The sequence below is a fragment of the Taudactylus pleione genome, unplaced genomic scaffold (genome assembly GCF_031769625.1).
Source record: "Taudactylus pleione unplaced genomic scaffold, aTauple2 ptg000265l, whole genome shotgun sequence".
In the NCBI taxonomy this organism is placed as follows: domain Eukaryota; kingdom Metazoa; phylum Chordata; class Amphibia; order Anura; family Myobatrachidae; genus Taudactylus; species Taudactylus pleione.
The window spans coordinates 9,398,600-9,413,131 of NW_028284667.1; the positions used below are offsets into that span (position 1 = coordinate 9,398,600).

At 41.7% G+C, this 14,532-nt stretch overlaps 1 protein-coding gene across 7 annotated transcripts in view; it reads right to left on the reverse strand.

Annotated features, from left to right (window-relative positions):
- Nucleotides 1-14,532, reverse strand: part of LOC148514005 (toll-like receptor 8) — a 55,334-nt gene that overhangs the window by 23,452 nt on the left and 17,350 nt on the right. For 4 of the 7 annotated variants that reach the window (XM_088481174.1, XM_088481173.1, XM_088481170.1 and 1 more), the window contains exons 2-3: nucleotides 11,046-11,228; nucleotides 6,759-7,009 (exon numbers count right to left, since the gene is read on the reverse strand). The exons of 1 other annotated variant lie outside the window; for it this stretch is intronic. The gene's annotated coding sequence lies outside the window, so the exon portion shown is untranslated. The remainder of the gene's footprint in view (nucleotides 1-6,758; nucleotides 7,010-11,045; nucleotides 11,229-14,532) is intronic. 2 more of the 7 variants (XM_088481172.1, XM_088481171.1) reach the window with 2 other exon arrangements.

Sequence of the window (14,532 nt, forward strand, 5' to 3'; positions counted from 1 at the left end):
TCCATAAGCAGCATCTCCTCGACCATCCCTAGCGACTGCTTAGCACCCATCTGGGACAACGCTTTTGCTACTTTCGCTAGAGATTTCGACCGGTGGATGAATTAAACAAGCTGCGTCCACTCACTTCCTCCCACTGTACACAACCGACCGCTAAGCATGTTTTATCAGTTTTACACAATGAGGAAACAGACTTTAGCCTATGCTAATACCTTGCTCACCGGACAAATTCACAAGCTTCGTCCAACAGCTTCCTACTTTGAGTTCCTCTCAACTGGTAGCATTTAAGTATTCCAATAACACTTAACCTTGCCAGTGATTCACTCTTACACATCACCAAGTCACAATCACAGTTTTTATATGCAACCATGCAGTGTGTACGCAACTGTGCGGTCCAATCGCATTGCCTATAGATACTAACTTTTCAATAAGCTTTGCGATTACTATTGGGCATGTCTGCTGAAAACCCCATAGTTTTCGTTGAAAACAGAAATCCCTGTTCTCGCTGCCAGTATACCAGCTGCATACCTACTTGGTAGTCGTTGTGCCTCATCAGACACCTACCGGGTCTCTCCTGTCTCGCTCCAACAGTGAAGAAAAACCTTTTCCGTTTTTCTTTTCCCTTATCACATCACAAGCATACGTTCACATTCATATGCCTTTGTTTTGTGGCCAGAAAAATGCTTTCCCTCGTGGCAATACCTATTTAGAGGTTTTAACAAGCGATACAAGACTATCAAAATGATTGCTTAAACATGTGTCAGTAATACAGGGAAGATGGATATGCTATTTGCGAATCGCCTCTTGCAGCGCAAAAGTGACAATAAAAGAAACTGACTTTTCTCTCTTGTCCCTGGATTCTAATCAACGCTCCTTAGATCACCCAAAAACGGATATTCGGTTTCACAATACAGAGTACAAAACAGGTTTTAAACAGATTGCGTTCTTACCCATATGTGACGCGAGTCCACCCTTTGTTGAGGAACCGAAATCCGGTCACTTTGAGTAATTTCCAGTAGCGTGACCTCAAGGCCGAGCACCCATCTATTGATTCCTGTACAGTCGCTAGTCGCTATTTAGCGCTGCAAGTCGCTTAAGATAGAGTTGCTATCCAGTCCAATCGTGTGGTTCCAAAGCACAAAAAGTTATTTATGTAAAAAGTAACACGATGTAAGATTTAACGATTAGAGTAAAAAGCAATGAAAATAGTACAGCCGATACATACGCGTGCGCACTGGTCCCAGTATACAGTCATAAATCTAGAAGCCTGCGGTCGCATAGAAGATGTCCCCTACACTGAGGTCAGCACACAGCTTATATACCTTACAGGTTTCAGAGTTAACAAAAAGACAAATTGACAGGTTCTTATTGGTTCTTGCTTCTGGTCAATTTGGTCATTGGTCAGTTCATACAGTGTCATCAGGGGTATGGCTCAATCCTCCAACGGTCACATTGTGTAGTTTACCGCCAAACAACTGGTTAATACTGACTACAACACTACATGCAAGTTATAACATTTCTATCCAAAACTCCCTATAATCCATAACTAGCGGACGCATGATGCGACTTCTTTGCCGATAGATACGGATGTCTGCAAATAAACAGGGATTTAGTATGATACCAAACATGACATGTCCACTGTATTCTGAACCTTAGATCTCCTTTAAGTACATATTACATCGTAATTATTAGCTAACAAAACCTTTAATAACTCTGGTTATTAACTATAATGTGTGGGATCCCTTTTATATGTATGCGTTCGCATATGTGCATCTGTATATTGTATTAGCAAATGTGCGTAGGTATGTATATGAATATGCATATGAGCGTCTACTTGTACGTATGTGACTATACATACGATCTTCTATGTGTATATATATATATATGTGTGTGTGTTATGTGCATCAGTGTATGTGTGTGATGGATTCGCATTTGTGCGCATTGGATTGCGCGACGCAAAGTAGCTTCCTCGTAATAAGTCACCCGACCATAGACGACTATATCGTCAGATAATAATTGTAAGCGATCATATCCAATTATTTGATATGACAGATAAATTGTGGAGGGCAATCTATCAGAGAAAACAATTATGTGTGTATGGATATGATATAGAGAGAATACATGTGAGATGGCTATGATGGCATAGCATGCCTGTGAGCATGTAGATGAGACAAAGAGAGAGAGAGAGAGAGAGAGAGGATTTCAGATTCATTGTCCTACCTAGTGTGAGTGTTAGCTTTTACAGATATAGGCAGGGAATTAAAGTTTAGGCAATAAAGTACAGGAAGGCGAACAGGCAATTATAGAAGGTACAGGCAAGTTATTACAGAGGAGGGTTATTTGGTATGTAGGTCGAGGATGAGAGTTAATAAAGAGTATCTTGAATAGCCAGGAAAGTCCAGTGAGCCAGGTGTGTGTCTGTGTGTAGTTTCAGAGAGAGAGTAGCAGAAAGTGTGTATAAAGTATAGCAGAAAGTGTGTGTATAAAGAAAAGAGTGTTATATGTTTAGTACAGAAGTAATATGGTTGGTACAGACCTTATAAAGCAAGTGTGGTATCTCCAGATTTCAGGAAGCCTGGTGTGTGTGTGTCTTGAATGGTAATGGCAGATAAGAGAGGGATGTTTGGGCTGGGATGTTTCAATTTATATACCTCCTCGCATCATGCATTGCACCAGCTCAAACTCTGTAACAAGAGACTCTGCTAGGTATTATATCATGCTGTAGCTCCTATTACGATAATGTTTCTTTTGATTGCTATGAGCTAGTTTAAAATCTAAATCTGGCCCTTGCAAACCTATCTTATGGCACTGGGATAAGTTAATATTGGAGCTCTTTCACAGTTCCACAGCCGTGGAACGCAATTCAAGCAGACACTGCCTGAACACTAGAGCCCCAAAGTAGAGTCATATGACCACAATTTCAATAAACAATACTTCAATGGGATCCCACAGAGCCTAGTGTTATGTGAATGGGTTACCATGGTAATCTCAAGGTAATATAAGGGCAGCACATTAGAAAGATGCAGGTGGTATTCATGTATCCTTTACACCTGGCAAAAGACAATAATAATAAACAACAATAATAAACATATACCAATAAATACCCAGACCATCAGAAAAAAACAAAAAAATAAATAAAAAATACAAACAATAAAAAGTGAATAAAATAATATTATTATAATGAGGGGAGATGCAAATCCTTAGATAAACATACTTAGATAATTAATCTAATTTAGGCCCTTGATGGCCATAGTGTCCAGCTGGTGGATCCATCTTGCTATTTTTTGGAGAAGGAGTAGGCCACGGTCAACCCCTCTAATCCAAACTATCAACATATATAGTAGAGTTGAAACTTGATGCCTTTCCTTCAAAAAATGCTGTGCTACAGGTTTGTCAGTGCAGCCCATACTGTATGCAAGGCGAATGGACGAACGATGTTGGGCCATCCGTTCTTTTAAAGTCCGAATGGTTTTCCCCACATACATCAGTCCGCCCGGGCATGTGAGGAAATATATTATATGATCAAGTTGACAAGTTAACCTGTGTCTCAGATACATTTTCTGTCCACTTGCAGAGCCCATAATTAGGGCTCTGCAAGTTGTGCAGCCGATAATCTGAAACAGTCATTACCTTGTGATAGCCAATTCCTCTTCTTCATGGATTCTGGGCACATATCTGGTCTCAAAAACAAATCTTTCAAGTTTCGCCTTCTTCTCACACTATATATTTTAACTTCTTAAATGCTGAATCTGTTGCCATTAACGGCCAGTTCTTTTTAATAGCTCTCTGTGTAGGTTTCAAATAGGTGTCACAGTGGAGGTTTACAATCAATGTGTAAAGCTGAGCCTTGTTCGCTCTGCTACATTGACTCAACACAATCTCCTTGGCCCTGGTGAGGAATCTCTCTATATCTTTGTTTTTGTACTCACACTCCAAAATTCTGTTGTGGCATTCCACTAGTTGTATCTCTGCTTGAACCGAATCAGAGTTGTTCTTCAAGACTGACAAATTGGGAGACCGGTAAATTTGACTTCAAAGAGTCAGGCTGAAGACTAATAGCCCACAGCAAGGTGTTTCAGTCAGTCAGTCTCTTTTCTATAAAATGTGTATCCTATAGTGGGTTCCTGATGTAATACAGTCACATACAAAAAATGCATCTGGAATTCATCCCCAGATGCTGTAAAGCAAATGGGTATAGCCAGGTGATTCAAAAACTCCTCCATTCCAAAAAATGAATCTGCATCTCCCCTCCACGCAACAAAATTATCATCAATAAATCTTTTAAAGAAAAACAACTTATCAGAAAAGTGCTCAAAAATATGTCTCTGTTCATACTAGTGCATAAGATGGCGCCAGGTTAAAACCCATGGCAGTCCACGCCAATTGAATGTACCAGTCACCCTGGTACATAACATTATTTGATTCCAAAACCAGATGCAACAATGATAGTAGATACTCAATTGGTGGTCCATCATATGGTTCACCCAAAAGTGCATCATTGATTGCCTGAATCCCACCCTTGTGGGGAATCATGGTATAAGGGACTTATGGATTTTAGGCAACATGTAAAGTATTGGACAGATAGGTTAGTCCACTGTAAGAAAAGCCAAAGTCTCCTCACTGATCCACCCCTGTGTCTGACCCACAATTAACAGATCATAAACCTTTTTTTTAAACCCTACCACAGGATTAAAGTGAACTTTCATATACATGTTGAGATTTGATAGCTGCCTTCTGATCTCACCATCGTACTTGGCAAAGTCTTGCAACACTACCACCCCACCTTTATCGGCATTCCGTATAACAATGGAAGTGTCATCGCGCAAGGTCTTAAGTGCACCTCTCACCCTTATTCAAGTTGTCGAAAGTCTCCTTTCACCCTCTCGATATTCCTGATCAACAACTCTCAGGAATGTCTTAAGGCTGGCATTATGTGACATCAGTTCAAACTGACTAGGTTGCTTGAACTGCGACTCCGGTAGCTATGATTCTGTCATGGTCTATATATATATATATATATATATATATATTTATATATATATATTTGTCCAAAATAAAAAGATATATATACTCAACACTTTAATCTTGCATCTGTATAAAAAACAGTTATCATTGGTCAATGTTTCGGTCCACGCAGGGACCTTTCTCAAGACCCACAACCTGCCACACATAGTCTAACATAGTGTAGAAAGAACCACTCAAAGGCACCTGTATGCTCTTATATGCCTAAATACATTAACTAAATGTTATACATGTGTGCCGCGACCGGAAGTGAAGTCATCGTCACATCGCGAGCAATATACTTTGACACATCCATAATAGCGTATTTAATAGCCATAACAACTGCGTCTCCTGGGTCCTCAGCAGAGTGCTACTCTGCTCCCTACACATATATATATATATATATATATATATATAATTTATTCATGTACACTGCAAAGCTCCATCATCTTCATGACCATCATCATGAACATGGATTTTGCACCAAGAACTGAGTACCTGCAACACAAGTCCCCTAGTAGGTGTATCTGTGGCTGCTTCTGTGGTCTAGTCCTACTCTTGCATGTAATTTTACTCCTCATTCTGCCTTTCTAAGTATAAGGAGCTACAATGAATGCATGTGCTCCTGCCAAGTACAAAAATGTTTATTGTATGCAAAAAATAAAAACATGTACGGCCAACTTTACATGAATTTCAAAGATTCCACAGGTTTGATGTAGAGCATGAAAGACAATGTCAATATTACATATTTCAAAAATGGCAACAAATCAAATAAAAGTAATTTTAAAAAAGCCCATTACTAATGCTCCATATTGTTTCTTGTCCATAGGAGCAAGAACTATACTGTTTATAGCTCCAATTAGAAATTCCACAATAAATTACTGCTGTGAAAGAAATTGGAAATTGCAAGCAAAAATAGTTCTTGTAACCCCAAATCAATATTTTTTAAATTACACATCCTGGAGAATTCAAAGCTTATTTTACATTTCTGATCTTATAAAATTTGGAGTAAAAATCTGTACTGTAAAAAAATTATTAAAAACATATTAATTGCAGTGAAATATCTTAAACTAACCCAATACACAAAGAACAGAGGGTCTGATTCAGACCCGGACGCTATGCTATGCTCGCACGCATTGAGCGATTTTTCGCAATCTGCGCATGCGTATGAGTCGCAATGCGCATGTGCGAACCAGTCATTGCGATGGGAAAGTGCTCACCCATAGCACACAGTCGGGCCGCTATTTTGAGTGACAGTTAGTGCCGTTTGTGGGTGATAACAGGGGAAGGTGCTTGAAAACGGGGGTGTGGTTGTGCGAACACAGGCGTGCCCGACCGTCAGAACGGCGTTTAATGGGTGTGCATAATTAGCAAAGTAGCGTCATTACACACGTGACTGGGTTGTATTTTACCCAGAACTGCTCGCAATGTTGTGGTAGGAAAAGGCTACCACAAGCACTGCGAGCAGCTCTGATGGCTCTTGATGTTACCGATTAATCTTACAACTGACGGAGATGACGTGTGTTGCGAGTGGCAAAGGGGCATCTTTATACAGGTGCGAGCGCATAGTGCGACCGCTCGCTATTACTTAGTGGTCGGCTTTACGCGACACAGTGTGAGCACATGATTTAAATAGCCGGCCTCATTTAGCCAGCGAGCGGACGCAAATAGCGTCCGGGTCTGAATCAGGCCCAGAGTTTCCACAAAATAAAACAACAGATTGTGCTAAATGCATAGATGCTTTATACAGGTTTACATACCTGTGAGTCTGTAAAAATGTCCAAAATATGACTGGCGCAGAAGTTTGGATTAAAATGGAATTCGTGGTCTGAAGCAGATGTCACTGAGTCACTGTTCTCAGTGCTATAGTGTTCTGTTGTAAGAAACAATTGTCATAGGTAAGCCTGGTGGGAGAATGGTAGTTACTAGTTACCAACACAGTCAGTGTTGCAAGCAAGAAGCAGGACTCTGAGTTAGAGGCATAGTAGATCCTTTCACATGTGAAGAGTGCCTGGGAAAGGGGAAATATTTGTGTAAATAAAGTATTAACATAGTAATCGTGAAATATCTTCTTGTAAGACATCAATTTGTAAAGAAAAGCGCCGTCATTTGGATCATTAGAAAGACTTTTCCAGAACGTAAGCAGAGTATCATGAAACGCTACGAAAGTAGCTGGTTGAACACTACATGAATTATTATCACTATCCATTTTAGCTATTAAATATATTTTTAATATGTTTGTCAAGAATATATCATAACATTATTTCATTGTTTACTTGAGAGAAAAAAAAGACCACAATTTAAATTTGATTATGGTTGATCAGAAAATGAATCCCGATGAGATGTGAATGAATACAGTATATGCTGATTCTTCAAGGTAAGTGTAATTCACCATCTCACATTAACTTTTTACATTATTACACACATTGATGGTTTTTCTTTGGAGCAAATAGAATTCTGAAGAATTACTGTAGATTTCTCACATCATTTATTATGAGATACCTTACCTTATAGAAAATGAGCAAACTGTAATCAAACTGGCTTATACAGTATCACTGGTTACATACAGTTAGACACTATGAGCGGTATTCAATTAGTTTCGCGTCCGCGATAAAGTTCCGCCTGCCAAACTTTATGCCTACATTGCGTCTTTTGGACGCGGAAACTTATCGCGTGCGTCCCCGCTATTCACCGTATTCAATTCCAAAAGACGTGAAAACGGCGACCCACAAAATCAGAACAGGTGGAAAGTGGTCTCAGAATTGGGGAAATCAGCCTGAACCCCCCAAAAAGATGCAGAAACATTGGGGATCAATGTAGTAGTGCCCGAATAGTCCTAATAAAACTGTTTGGGGTACTTAAGTTGGTTCATTTGCCTCTAATTAGCGTCTTTGCACAAGTGGTGAAGAATGGCATAAAGCAGTATTTTTTTGAGAAAATAAGTAGTCCTGGCAAATTTGGGGTACCTGAAAATGGGTGCAAGCATGTTTTATTGTTTCTAAAGTGAAGTTTTAATAAAAGTGAAATTCCGTCGTCATAAAAGCACCTGCAATCCCGAAAACACTTGGGGCCTGATTCAGACCCACTCGCGAGCGGCTGTCCGCTCGCAAGTGGGTCGATGTTATGGACTGAGCATGCGCACGACGGAGGGAGCTCCGTCGTGCGCATGTGCCAGACGCGACGAGCGAAGGAAAGTCCTTCGCTCGTTGTGTCCGATCAAAGGGGGCGTGCTGTCAATGTTGCTTGACAGCACGCCCCCTTTGGTGGGCGTGCCGGGGGCGTGCCTCCCTGACGGGGGCGTTCCCACGGGAACGCCTCCCGTCAGAAGCCGGCCCACTGACATCACTAGTGATGTCAGTGGGAGTGATTTTGGCTCTGATAGAGCCAAAATCACTCCGGAGCTTGCGGTTGAAAACCTCAACCGCAGGCTCCGGCTCGCAAATTCGATGGTCGCGATGGTCTCGACCATCGCGACCATCACAATGCACGCTCGTATAGCCTGTGGGTGGTGACCCACAGCTATACGAGCGTCCAGGAGGACGCTCCATGAAAATGGAGCCCGGCCCTCACTCAGAGCGTGCGCTCTGCTCAGAGCGTACGGCTCTGAATGAGGGCCTTGGTCCCTTCTTAGAGCACCCCCAGAACCTTATTTTTCTAGTTTTTGAATTTGTCCCCTCACTTTGTGCTTTTTCATCCCCAAAATGAAAGTACTTTTTTGGGGTGTCCTTATGTTTTTCCTGGAATTTTTTGACGCAGTCATCCTTTGGGGGGCTGTCCAAGGGTTCTGAGTGGTTTCCCAACTTTGCACCCCAAACTAAAAATTTTGCACTTCTCTTCTCTTGCTATTCAGAGGCAAATCTTTTTCGCCTATTACATTGCATTGACTTTCCGCTTACGTGAAAAGCAGGTGGAATTGAATACGGAGATAAGTTTCCGACAGGCGAAAAGATGCAATCAGCGATACTTTTTCAGGGATATAGGCTTTTCGCGTCTAATTGAATACAGCCCTATAATTTTTATTTATTTCATAAGTTTTATGGATAACAGTAAAACATGGATGACGTTTTCTTGCCAAGACTGAATGTGTCTTTATGATTCATAGGTAGCCGCTTTTCTTTATCAAATATGTTACATTATTTTACTAGTATATAAATATTTTTCTTCATTTTTTGGGGGGGAGGGGGTGCATTTACCCTGGATTACTTCATATCAACATATATTTATGTCAGGAGATTTATTGTGAAACGTCTTGGTGTTTGTGATGAATGGACTCTCTTCTGCTTATCTGTGAAGTCAGTGTGCCTAGTATGTTTGTTTGGCATCATGGGTACTTGTTCCCCATATTTACAGATGCTGTAGAGGTAGATGCTACCAACAAGGAGCAGATATGGCAAGAGCAATAATAACTAACTCATTGGGTCTACAAGCTGAACTGAGATATTATTTGTGTAGATCTTTGCACTTGGTAGGATAAAACTCTCCAGCACTACTCTAACATTTCCCACTGCCTTCAGACATTTGTAATAATGTAACATTTGTCAGAAGATGATTATGTGGGTGGTAGGGTAAATACAGCCATCCTCAGCCTTTTGTGAAATCTTTTATGAAACAAGACTTGCAGAAAACGATTGTCAATCTTGGAACAGATATTAACAATTTAGACTGGGGGAGAGGATGTCAAAAGTAAAATAGTCTCTGATAACTTGTGGAGTACCCTTTGCAGAAAACAGTCATATTTTAAGTTGGGCCATGTATCGGCCTCAGTACCCTGGGCAGTATCCCTCCACTTCCTCTCCCATGCTGATTTCCCTGATAACAGCGGCCTATACTCCAAAGGGTTAGGTAGATGTGCTGGAAACAATTTGACACCTACCAACAGACAGGGCAGCCCCACCCACGGGAGTTATTAGCTACTTATGCTGATCTCCAGCAATCAGAGCACACCACACAGCGCTCTGACCCTGATGTGACAGCGCAAGAAATGAACAAGAGGAGAAGCAAAGACTGGAGGATAGAGCCGAGAAGCAGGATAGGGAAGGTGGAGGAGTATAAATAATGACCAAGGAGGGAAAAGGATGAAAGAGGGAGGAGAATAAAAAAGAATGAAGGTTTCAAAAGAAAGAGAGAAGGATGGAGGAGGAGGAAGCAGGAGAATAGAGAAGGATGGAGGAGGAGGAAGCAGGAGGATAGAGAAGGATGGAGGAGGAGGAAGCAGGAGGATAGAGAAGGATGGAGGAGGAGGAAGCAGGAGGATAGAGAAGGATGGAGGAGGAGGAAGCAGGAGGATAGAGAAGGATGTAAGAGGAGGAAGCAGGAGGATAGAGAAGGATGGAGGAGGAGGAAGCAGGAGGATAGAGAAGGATGGAGGAGGAGGAAGCAGGAGGATAGAGAGGGATGGAGGAGGAGGAAGCAGGAGGATAGAGAAGGATGGAGGAGGCGGAAGCAGGAGGATAGAGAATGATGTAAGAGGAGGAAGCAGGAGGATAGAGAAGGATGTAAGTGGAGGAAGCAGGAGGATAGAGAAGGATGTTAGAGGAGGAAGCAGGGGGATAGAGAAGGATGTTAGAGGAGGAAGCAGGAGGATAGAGAAGGAAGTTAGAGGAGGAAGCAGGAGGATAGAGAAGGATGGAGGAGGAGGAAGCAGGAGGATAGAGAATGATGTTAGAGGAGGAAGCAGGAGGATAGAGAAGGATGGAGGAGGAGGAAGCAGGAGGATAGAGAAGGATGGAGGAGGAGGAAGCAGGAGGATAGAGAAGGATGGAGGAGGAGGAGGAAGCAGGAGGATAGAGAAGGATGTAGGAGGAGGAAGCAGGAGGATAGAGAAGGATGGAGGAGGAAGAAGCAGGAGGATAGAGAAGATGAAGTAGAAAAAAAGGAGGAACATAAGTGTAACCTCATCCCCCAGCTCTCGATATCCATTGTATTACTGGTGCACCATCAGTGGCACAAATGAAAGAAAACTAAAAACTAATCTATTGTTTGGAGATTATAAAGCATGAGATGAAATGAAGATGAAGCAGAGAGAAAAGACGACTGGATTAATTTACCTCAGGAAGGTAAGTAGCTTTGTGGATATGTAACTAGGATGCTTTCTATATTGTATGACAGTCTCTACGAAGCTGTGTGTTTTAAGGCAGTCACTTGGATGCTCTCTGTATGTTATGACAGTCACTCAGATGCTCTTTGTATATGGCGGGCACAAGGATGCTGTCTTTATTGTATTGCAGTCTCTAGAATACAAGCAAAGAAAAGTTATAAATAACTGTCCAGGCGCCACCTAGAGTTGTATTTTCTATATAGCAGCTGTTATAAATGGGAGTCAGTCCTCCAATAGTATAAACATAGGGCCTGATTCAGTAAGAATCGCTATTCTGCTTATACATACAGTCAGGTGCATAAATATTGGGACATTGACAGAATTCTCATATTTTGGACTCTATTCACCACCACATTGGCTTTGAAATGAGACAAACAAGATGTGCTTTAACTGCAGACTTTCAGATTTAATTTGAGGGTAATTACATCCAAATCAGGTGAACGGTGTAGGATTTACAACAGTTTCTATATGTGCCTCCCACTTTTTAAGGGGCCAAAAAACAATGGGACTATCAACTCAAAAGCTATTTCATGGACAGGTGTGGGCTATTCCCTCATTATTTCATTATCAATTAAGCAGGTAAAAGGTCTGGAGTTGATTCTAGGTGTGACATTTGCATTTGGAATCAGTTGCTGTCGACTCTCAATATGAGATCCAAAGAGCTGTCACTATCAGTGAAGCAAGCCATCATTAGGCTGAAAAATCAAAACAAACCCATCAGAGAGATAGCAAAAACATTAGGTGTGGCCAAATCAACTGTTTGGAACATTCTTAAAAAGAAAGAATGCACCGAAGAGCTCAGCAACACCAAAAGACCCGGAAGACCACGGAAAACAACTGTGGTTGATGACAGAAGAATTATTTCCCTGGTGAAGAAAAACCCCTTCACAACAGTTGGCCAAATCTAGAACACTCTCCAGGAGGTAGGTGTATATGTGTCAAAGTCACCAATCAAGAGAAGACTTCTCAAGAGTGAATATAGAGGGTCCACCACAAGATGCAAACCATTGGTGAGCCACAAAAACAGGAAGACCAGATTAGAGTTTGCCAAACAACATCTAAAAAAGCCATTACAGTTCTGGAACAACATCCTATGGACAGATGAGACAAAGATCAACTTGTACCAGAGTGATGGGAAGAGAAGAGTATGGAGAAGGAAAGGAACTGCTCATGATCCAAAACATACCACCTCATCAGTGAAGCATGGTGGTGGTAGTGTCATGGTGTGGGCATGTATGGCTGCCAATGGAACTGGTTCCCTTGTATTTATTGATGATGTGACTGCTGACAAAAGCAGCAGAATGAATTCTGAAGTGTTTCGGGCAATATTATATACTCATATTCAGTCAAATGCTTCAGAACTCATTGGACGGCGCTTCACAGTGCAGATGGACAATGACCCGAAGCATACTGCAAAAGCAACCAAAGAGTTTTTTAAGGTAAAAAAGTGGAATGTTATGCAATGGCCAAGTCAATCCCCTTACCTGAATCCGATTGAGCATGCATTTCACTTGATAAAGACAAAATTGAAGGGAAAATGCCCAAAGAACAAGCAGGAACTGAAGACATTTGCAGTAGAGGCCTGGCAGAGCATCACCAGGGATGAAACCAAGCATCTGGTGATGTCTATGCGTTCCAGACTTCAGGCTGCAATCGCCTGCAAAGGATTTGCAACAAAGTATTAAAAAGTGAAAGTTAGATTTAGGATTGTTTAGTTTGTCCCATTACTTTTGGCCCCTTAAAAATTGGGAGGCACATATAGAAACCGTTGTAACTCCTACATCGTTCACCAGATTTGGATGTAATTACCCTCAAATTAAATCTGAAAGTCTGCAGTTAAAGCACATCTTGTTTGTTTCATTTCAAAGCCATTGCGGTGGTGAATAGAGGCCAAAATATGAAAATTCTGTCAATGTCCCAATATTTATGCACCTGACTGTATGCAACTCAGTTGCTAATATCAGTGGTGATATGCAAATGTTTTCATTCGCATTGTGATTGCTGCCTAACATAAGAAGTACGCACACTTCCCCTTACTCACATCCGTATACTTTGGCAACATAGCGAAATAATCGATAACATCGGACCCATACGCACAGCTAAGGTAGGCCAGACCTCAATCAGGAACTGCTTACTTCAGCGCACGCTATGAGGCCTCAGGCTGCGTATGGTATCGCAGTCGATAATTTATGCATGCCCCTGCACCGCTGTTATAAAGGCACTGGCATTACTGCATTCGCCCGACCACCCCCCGTCACCACCCACATATGGCACTTACTGTCAATCACTCTGCCATGGGTCTGCGTCACCACTGTTTTCATTGCAGTGGCTGGTTCACGCATGTGCACTGCGATGCATATGCATGCGCAGTGCAAAACAATCGGCTGATAGTGTGCGTATGAGCAACTGTCGTCCTCGCTGATTCAGGCCCATAGTTCAGAAAATGATAACAGTTGTTTGTGAGAATATATTGTTGTTAATCAAATCTTCATAAACCATATACATTCATCAAAAAATTTATTCAATAAATAAAATTGTAACAAAAAAGTTAAATAGGTATATTACCAATCTATGCAAAAGACCGAAAGAAATTCCTGGCGCCAGACACTTTGACATTAAGATGTAAATCTACTAAGATTCGAGTTGTTCCGATATTGGATATTGAGTTTAAACACACACAGCATCGTAGGAACACAGGAGACTTTTGTCAGCTGAAACACTCAATTTTACCAAGAATCGCGTTTTGCTGAATTGTGTTTTTCGATTGTGTATGTAATCGTGTTTCTCCCCGAGTTTCTTGTGTCTGGCTGCAGCCAAACACTATCAAACAAGCAGGCTGCACATATCAGTGAGATACATTCAGGCTGCTTGTCTATAGAAATCAAATAAAGGGTTAATTACTAAAAAAAAAATCTGTGGATTTCCTCTCCCAAAAGCATAACCAGCCCAGGGCTCCTGAGCCAGTTCTGGTGCTAAAAATATGGGGGACAAAACATGTAGGGTATTTTATGAACCAGCATTGCGCTCTGTGAGCCAGTCCTGGTTTTAGAAATACGGGGGAAAATGGCGTGGGGGTCCCCGATGGAGCCATGTGGCTCACAGCCAAGAAGCAACCGCTTACTCTAGAGTGGCCTCTTATTGGCTGGCGTCCTGGCAAATGACCTAACCCACGTGGGCTCCGTCATCTTGGGTTGGGTTAGTGCAGCTAGGGAAGCCCACTTGACACATTTCACTGGTCTGCAGCTTTATCAAAGGTATACTGTGCTCTCTAAGTAGCCTTACCAAATCATCCCTTTAAACTGGGACACTCATAGACCCCCAACACATGAAGACTCGTATATATACGAACTAGAGAGGGCCGGGATGTGTGTGTGGGAAAATTGTGCACAGACGCAGACAGTAGTGTATTGTGGTGGAGAGGTAGGGAAAAGATAGGA